The sequence below is a fragment of the Alosa alosa genome, unplaced genomic scaffold (assembly GCF_017589495.1).
Source record: "Alosa alosa isolate M-15738 ecotype Scorff River unplaced genomic scaffold, AALO_Geno_1.1 AALO_1.0_unplaced_2, whole genome shotgun sequence".
Classification (NCBI taxonomy): domain Eukaryota; kingdom Metazoa; phylum Chordata; class Actinopteri; order Clupeiformes; family Clupeidae; genus Alosa; species Alosa alosa.
Genome location: NW_025962321.1, coordinates 788,708 through 797,679, shown reverse-complemented (window position 1 = coordinate 797,679; position 8,972 = coordinate 788,708). Strand labels below are relative to the sequence as shown.

Genomic DNA, 8,972 nt, shown 5'->3' with positions numbered 1-8,972 from the left:
TTTTAAAATATTTATATTATTAAATAAAATTTTATCGTTAAATTAAAAAACATATATAATATTACTCAACTATACTAATTAATAATTTTTATAACACTAAAATATCTTAAATATAACTTTATAATCAAAAATATAAATTATAATATAAAACTATTAAAAATAAATTATATTTAAAATTTTTTTCTTATATTTTCTTATATTTTTTATTTATTAGATTTTTATATTATATTCTTTATAATGAAAAAATAGTTGAAAAGTAAAAATTTAATTTTTAGAAAAAATATATAATAATAAAAAATATATATAATATAGCAAATTTAAACAATGATTAAATAATAATATATGATGATATTAGGAAAATATATGATTTTAATAAATATTATTTAATAATAGAATCTTTTTTTTAGATTTTTATATAATTTAATTTCGGAATATATAAAATTATAATTAATTTATACTAATATTATATAAAAAATTATAATAAGCAATGAAAATATTATTTATATTATTAGTTATTTTATCATTAGTATTTTTTGGTATAACAATATTTTTTTTAAATAGTTAGAATTAGGATATAAGACATATTAATATGAATAGATTATAGGAATCAACAATAGTATCTGCATGTAATAAAAGACCTATAAATGATAATATGAAAACAAAATATAATATAAATTAGAATAGTACTACTAATAATAGTAAAATAGTAACTGCTATTAGCCTATATCAGTAGATGGGAAATGATATTATAAAAAAATTGATTAAGTTATATTCTTCTAATAATAATAAATTACCAGAAGAATATATAAAATAGATATTCTTATCAAATGATATTATACTTTTTTAGAAAAATAATATATTAGAAAAATGCGCTATATCTTATACTATAATTGATCATCAAAAATAGCTAGATACTTTAAATTTTAATAATACTAGTTTTATAGTAGATACTACATATTAGCAACATAATTGAGCTGAATATACTATTAATTTATATAAAATAAGAAAAAATAATATTAGACATCAAAATAAATATAAAGAAACACCTATTACATTAGAATATATTTATAATTTCAATTTAATATATAATGATCTTTTAAATTTATTTAATACATTAAAAACAAATATATTTAATACCTATAATAGATATTTTAGTATGCGCATAAATGATTTAAAACAAATTAAAGTAAATACAACATTATTTACAGGGGATAAACAAGATATAATGAAATTAAACCCTTTAATAATATATGAAATAATAAAATCAGATCAAAAATTAGAGGTATGGAGATTAAAAAAGTTTTTGTTAGATAACAAAAAATTTTTTTTAAAATTACAACATAATAAAGATTCATTTTTATTTTAGATAAATAATTAGTTTTTAAAAGAAAATTTTTTTTCGATACTTGATAATATAAATAAAATGAAAAAATATCAAGATTTAACAAGAATATATTTAAAAGTTGAGATTTTATTAAAAGTTTTTCAAGAAACATTTTATTATTAATTATTTATGTGATAGATTTAATTAATTATATTTCAACAATTTATTAACAAAAACAAATATTATTTTTTTATTTTATTTTTCATAAAAATAAATTTAAGTTATTATATTAACTAAAATTTAATATTTTTTTATTTTTTAATTATTATTAAAATTAATTATTATTAAAATATATTAAATGAATTATATGATAAGATAAATATTTATTTATTTAATTAATTAAAAAAAATCAAAATATATTAAATAAAATTAATTAATTGAATAATCTTAATTATACTATCATATATAATACAAAAAATAAAAATTAATTTTAAAAAATAAAAATTTCTAACATAATATTTTTTAAAAATTTAAATTAATTATATTCTTTTTCCTTTTATTTTTCTAGCTAAAAATATATCTTTAGATAATAAAGTAATTCTTCTTGAATGCAACGAACAAGAATATGAATTTTCTAATAATTCTGTTAAATATGATTCTGTACTAAACTGTAATACATCTATTGCACTCGATGATCATTTTATATTAAAATGTAATATGTCATTTCCTATTTCATATACAAATCTCTTAAATAAATTTCTCTATATTAATAAATTAGTTGTTTTCTGATAATGTTTAATATCACTTAATACTCTACTTTCTTTTTTATTATATTTTTTATTTTCATATCTCTATCTCTTTATCTAATTATTATTTCTAGGCATTTAAAAAAATCAAATACTCAGTTAATAGTGTTTAACTAAAATCAACTCAATGATTATAACAAAAAATATTATTGATAATCAAAATAATATAGGTAAATTTGATCTATATATAAAAACCAATATTCATGCTGAAAGATATATTAAAAAAATTAAAAAATTACTCAATAAATATAAAAAAGAATTAAAATTATATGCTATTGGTAATGCTATTCCAAAATTAAATAAAATTGTAGAAATTATAAAAAATAATTGCTTTGATAATGAATTAAAAATAAATTCTGATTCTGGTAAAATAAAAATTAGAAAAAATATAATCAAATTAAATGATGAAAATTATATAACAAGTGAAGAAAATAAATTCTTAACTAAAAAATATCTTAAAATTTCTTTAATTCCTTCTCAAAATATTATTATTTAATTTTTAATATTTTTATCAATGTTAGATAAAATTGAAAATCAATTAAATTCTATAATACCCTATATTTTTAGAAAAAATATTATTATAAAAAGATCACATGATTATTCTCTTAATACTATTAATATTTTATTAAATATTGTTTCAAAAAAATTTCCTAATAAAAAAATTACTATTATAGTAAGATCAAATAACATAATTAATAATATTAAAACAAATAATAATAAAAATATAGAAATAAAAACTCCTATGATTGTAATGTCTAAAAGAAATTTATCTAATGATGTTTTGATAATAGATGATTTTGATATTATGAAAACTTTTGGATTTAAAGATTTAATTGAAAAAATATTAAAATTTAATAAAAATAATTTCATATTTTTAATAAATTTAAATAATAAAAATATAAAAAAGAAATTATTTAAATTAAATATTATTAATAATAAAATATTTAAAATAGATACTATAAAATTAAAAACTGAAAATTATCATTATATTTATAGTGATTCAGTATCTTTATTTGCATTTATCTATTATATTTTTAAATTTTTTATGAATAACTTTATTATAGTTTGTAAAAATAAATTTGATTGTTATAAATTAAAAGCATTTCTTTCAATTTTTAATATAGATATAGATATTGCTAATGAAAATATAAAAATAAATCCTAAAAATTTTGCATTGATTTATATAACAAAAAATATTAGAAGCATTTTAAAAAAATTTGATACTATAATTTTTCTAGATATTTTTTCTTCATCTAATATTTTAAAATATTTTAAATATACAAAATTGAATAATCAAAAAATTCTTTATCTTATACAATATATTAGCATTAAAGATTTAAAAATATTGAACTTAGGAACTCAAATAAAAAAAGATGATTTGAAATTTAATATAGAAAATATTTATTATAGAATTAATAATATTTTATTTATTTTAAATAAAAAAATAATTATTAAATATATTAATACTGGTATAATACCTAATAAAAATTATTTCAAAAATATTGAATTATTACCCACTTATCTTTTACCTAAATAAATTTTATATAAAATTTTATGTATTTTATTATTTTAATTTTAATTTTTTCATTCTCAAAAAATAGTCAAAATTATGATTCTTTTAAAACTAAATGATTAAAATCTGAAAAAATATTTTTTAATTTATATGAATTACTCCATCTTATTAAACTAGAACCTAATGGATATACAAAATTATATATTTTATTAAAAAATAATAATCAAATTATAAAACTTACAAGATATTTCTTTTTATTATCAACTCATCATTCATATGAAAAAGAACCTATACTATCCATAAAAATAAAATTTTTAACAATTTTATTAAATATACAAAGTGATATAACAAGTATTATTTATAAACAATCAACAATTTCATTTATTGAATTATCTGATATTATAATGAAATGAAAAGTTGATGAATTTAAAAATCATTATATATCTATAAAAAAAATTTTAATTAAAAAAATTAATAATAAATTTATTATATTATTAAGTATTGTTTTCTTTCTTACTATAATAATAATAATTATTATTATAAAAAAATATTTAATTCTTAAAAATATAAAATAAATAAATAAATAATTATGAATAATATATATAAAAATTTGGAAAATTTAATAAATTATGAAAATAAAAACAATTTTATTCAATATAATAAAGATAAATTTAATATTTTTCAATTAAACTTAGAAAAAAAACTAAATAATATAGAAAAAATTAATAATTATTTACAAATAGTTGAAAATATAAAAAATATTATACAAAATGAAAATAATATAGAATTTTTATTAATTTTTTCTTATATTTATTTAGAAAACTTTATTAATTTTATTTATATTAATAAAAAAATTAATTCATATAATATTTCTAATTTATTTATAGAATGTTCAGAACTTATTGATGGATTATTTCCTAAATATATAGATAATTTAAAATTTATTCATTTTTTAATAATACCTATAATTATTTTAAAATTAAATTTAGATATTCATTGAACAATAATATATCTTTATTTTAGATCTAATTTAATCTATTAGAATATATTAAATGATAATTCTATTTATCTTAATAAAGAAATTGAAAATATTTATTCTATATTAAAAAATAAAATTTTAAATTTAAGTATTTTAAATCAATTGAAAATAGAATATTCTTGATATTCTAATAAATTGCCAAATATTAATATAATAAATTTTACTTTTATAGGTGATATAGGTAAAAAAACAAAATATCAAGATTCTAAAATATATTTAAATATTTCAATTAATGAAAATATTGATATAATAGAAAAAGAATCAAATTCTATAATAGAAAATAAAAAAATTAATAGCGATTTTTTATTAGATACTATTCAATTTGAAAATCAAAAAATAAAAAATTTATCTCCTTTACAACAATCTTATTTATTATTATATGAAAAATTAAATAGAATAAATGATTCAGATATTTCTAATCAATCTCAAATTATTGTAAATTATATTTTAAATCAAAATTTTATATATAGATTCAGATTTATTGCATTATTTATAAGATCATTATTAGAATTTAAAAATCCTTATTTTAAAGAAAGATCCTTAGAACAATTAGAAATACTTTGTAACTTTTCTATTTCTTATCATAAAGTTATAGAAACTAAATATTTATTTATTTTGCCTTTATATTCTATAAATGATATATATTATATTTTAGCAAAATTTTATAAAAAATTATTTCATTTTGATTTGGCTTTAAATATTTATAATAATTTAGATTTAATTTATGATAAATTAGAATTGTATAAAATTTATAATAGAAATGTTTTAATTTCTGATATAGAAAAATATACAAATTCTAATATAAAAATTATTTCAGCTATTGCTACATTAATAATAGGAAAAATAAAAAAAGATTCTTATTATTATGAAAAATCTTTAAAAATAATTAACTATAAAAATTCTAAATTATTAGAAGAAACAATCATATTTTATTTTAATAAATTAGATTTTGATAATGTTATTAAATATTCAGAATTATATCTTAAAAGTTATACTTCTTTTACTATAAATAAAATACTTGGATACATTTATATGAAATAGAAAAATTATAATTTAGCTATAAAAAATTATGTAAACGCTATATCTCTTTCTTCATTAATAGAATATGATATGAATATAATAGAATGTTATAATAATTTAGCTATATGTTATCAATTTATTTATAATGATAAAAAAAATATTAATTTTCTTTTATCTGGTATTAATGTCATAGAAAATGCTTTAAAAGATATAGGAAATATTTATCCTAAAATATGAGATAATTATTTAACCTTATTATTATTATTAAATGAAACAAAAAGAATTTTAAAATTTTTAAATTATATTAATGAATATAAATTATCAAATGATTCCTTATTTCAAATTTATATTATTTTTTAGAATTCTGATGATGTTAATTCTATAAAATTATTTTTAGATTATTTATTAAATTAGAATATAATTTGATTAGAATCTTTATTTTATTATATAATTTATAAATTATCTTTAAAAATTAAAAATTATGAAATTTCAAAAAAATATATAGAAAAATGTTTTTTATTTATTTCTAATAATCTTAATGTTAATTTAGAAAATTTTAATCAAATAAAAGAAATATTTGAAGATATGAAATTATTAAATTTAGAAAAAGATGATTTATTATACTATGAAAATAAAATAAAATCAATTTATAAAAATTATTTATAATAATATTTTTATCATAATAAATGTCAAGAAGTTTAAGAAAAAGTAGAAAATTATTAGGTTCAAGAACTCATGGTTTTGGTACAGTAGGTTAGCATAGAAAACATTCTGCAGGTAGAGGTAATGCTGGTTCATAGACTCATTAGAGAACTTGATATGATAAATATCATCCTGGTTATTTTGGTAAAAAAGGAATGAGAGTATATCACTTAGAAAAAAATAAAAAATATAAACCTATAATAAATATAGAAAAATTATGGTCATTAATAGGAAATGATTAGTTTAGACAAGAGTTAAATAAAGATAAAAAAATTCCGATTATAGATGTAACATAGTATGGTTATTTTAAAGTATTAGGTGAAGGTTTATTACCTAAACAACCTTTAATAGTAAAAGCTAAATTTTTTTCAGAAAAAGCTGAATATAAAATAAAGAAAGCAGGTGGAGAATGTATATTGATAGCATAATTAAATTATTTTTTCTTAAATTTAAATATTATGTTAATGAATTATACAAAGTTATGTTCATTTTGTAATGAAATATTAGAAATAATTTCTGAACAAATAAATGAAAGAAAATATTTAAGATGTAAATAGTGTAATAATTTACATACTACAGTTAAAACAATATCAATTTTATCAAATAAAATTAAAGATTAGGAATCCTTTATTTATATTAATTTAGATAATGAATGAAAAAAATCAACAAAAAATTAGTTGAGATCTTTTGATCTACTTTATTATAATTAAATTATTTTTATTTTTTTTATAAAAATATTAAATTTATGAATGAAAATAAAATATTTGATATAGATGAAAAATGAAATAATAAAATAGTAACAAGATTTCCACCTGAACCATCAGGTTATTTACATATTGGTCATGTTAAAGCAATATATTATAATTGAATTTTATCAAAAGAATATAATGGAAAATTATTATTAAGATTTGATGATACAAATCCAATAAAATGTACTAAAGAATTTGTTGAAAGTTAGATTAAAGATTTAAAAAAATTAAATATTTGTAAAAATGAAAATGAAATTACTTATACTAGTAATTATTTTGATAAAATTTTAGATATTTTAAAGAAATTATTAGAGAAAGAAGAAGTATATTTAGATAATACAGATTCAGAGACAATAAAAAAGGAAAGAAATGAAGGTATAGAAAGTAAATGTAGAAATAATTCAAAATAGGAAAATGAAAAAAATTTTAATTTATTTTTAAATGGAGATGATAGTTTTTGTATAAGAATTAAATTAGATATGAAAAATGTTAATAAATGTTTAAGAGATCCTATTATATATAGATATGATGATAATATTCATTTTAGAACAGGAAATAAATATAAGATTTATCCTACATATGATTTTGCATGTCCTATAGTAGATACATTAGAAGGAGTAACACATGCGGCTAGAAGTTTTGAATATACAGATAGAAAAGAATAGTATATAAGAATTTGGAATATTTGTTTTAATTAGTCTTAGTAGAATTATATTATGCCAATTTGTTTATTTTATAGTAGATTAAATTTCACTTATACTACTATATCTAAAAGAAAAATTTAGTTTTTAATAAATAATGGTTATGTAGAGTATGGAGATGAAACTAATAAAGAATTTAAAATTATAAATAATAAATGAGAAGATCCTAGAGTACCAACTATATTAGGATTATTTAATAGGGGATTATAGATAGAAGCATTGGATAAATTTATTAAAGAGATTGTTAATTCTAATAAGATAAATTTACATGAATGAGATAAATTATGAACATATAATAGATATATTTTAGAACCAAAAGTACCTAGATATATTGTATTAAATAATGATTCAATATAGGTCAATATTATAAATTTTAATTAGAATGAGTATAGAATAATACATAAACATCATAGTAATGAAGAATTAGGAAGTAGAAATTTTTATTTTAGTAATTAGATTTATATAGAGAGAAATGATTTTAATATTTTATAGGAAGATGAAAAATTTACTTTATTAAATTGACAAAATTTTAAAGTTATTAAAAAGGAAAATAGTTCAATGAATATAGAAATGTTAGAAGATAAAAATTTTAAAAAAACAAAAAAAATTTTATGATTAGCAAAGGAATAGAAATAGATAAAAATTATAATAGTAAAATTAGGAAATTTATTAATTAATAAAAAAATGAAAAATAATGATAAAATAGATGATATAGGTAATAAAAATAGTTGAATAGAAAGTATAGGAATAGGGGAAGAAGCAATTAATAATATAAATGAAAATGATATTATTCAAATAATGAAAAAGGGTTATTATAAAGTATATAGAAAAAAAGAAAATATTTTATTATTAATTGATATACCAGATGGAAAATAATTAATTTTTATTTTATTTATTAGAAGTATAAGGAGTATCATATTTATAATTATTTGTATAACAAATTTTATTTTCATGTGACTATGAATTTTGATTTATATTCTAAGAAATCTATGACTAAGGCATTTTCTATATCTAATTATTTAAAACTTGATTATTATTTAACTAATTCTAATTCTAAAATGCTGAATTTAAAGTATTATTATTTGGTAAATTTAATAAAGAAATATCCTACATATTTG

The 8,972-nt window shown here is 14.7% G+C and overlaps 1 pseudogene; it reads left to right on the top strand.

Moving 5' to 3' along the window:
- The first annotated feature begins 6,388 nt into the window (after positions 1-6,388).
- On the top strand, positions 6,389-6,832 carry LOC125290208 (annotated as a pseudogene).
- Positions 6,833-8,972: the final 2,140 nt, after the last annotated feature.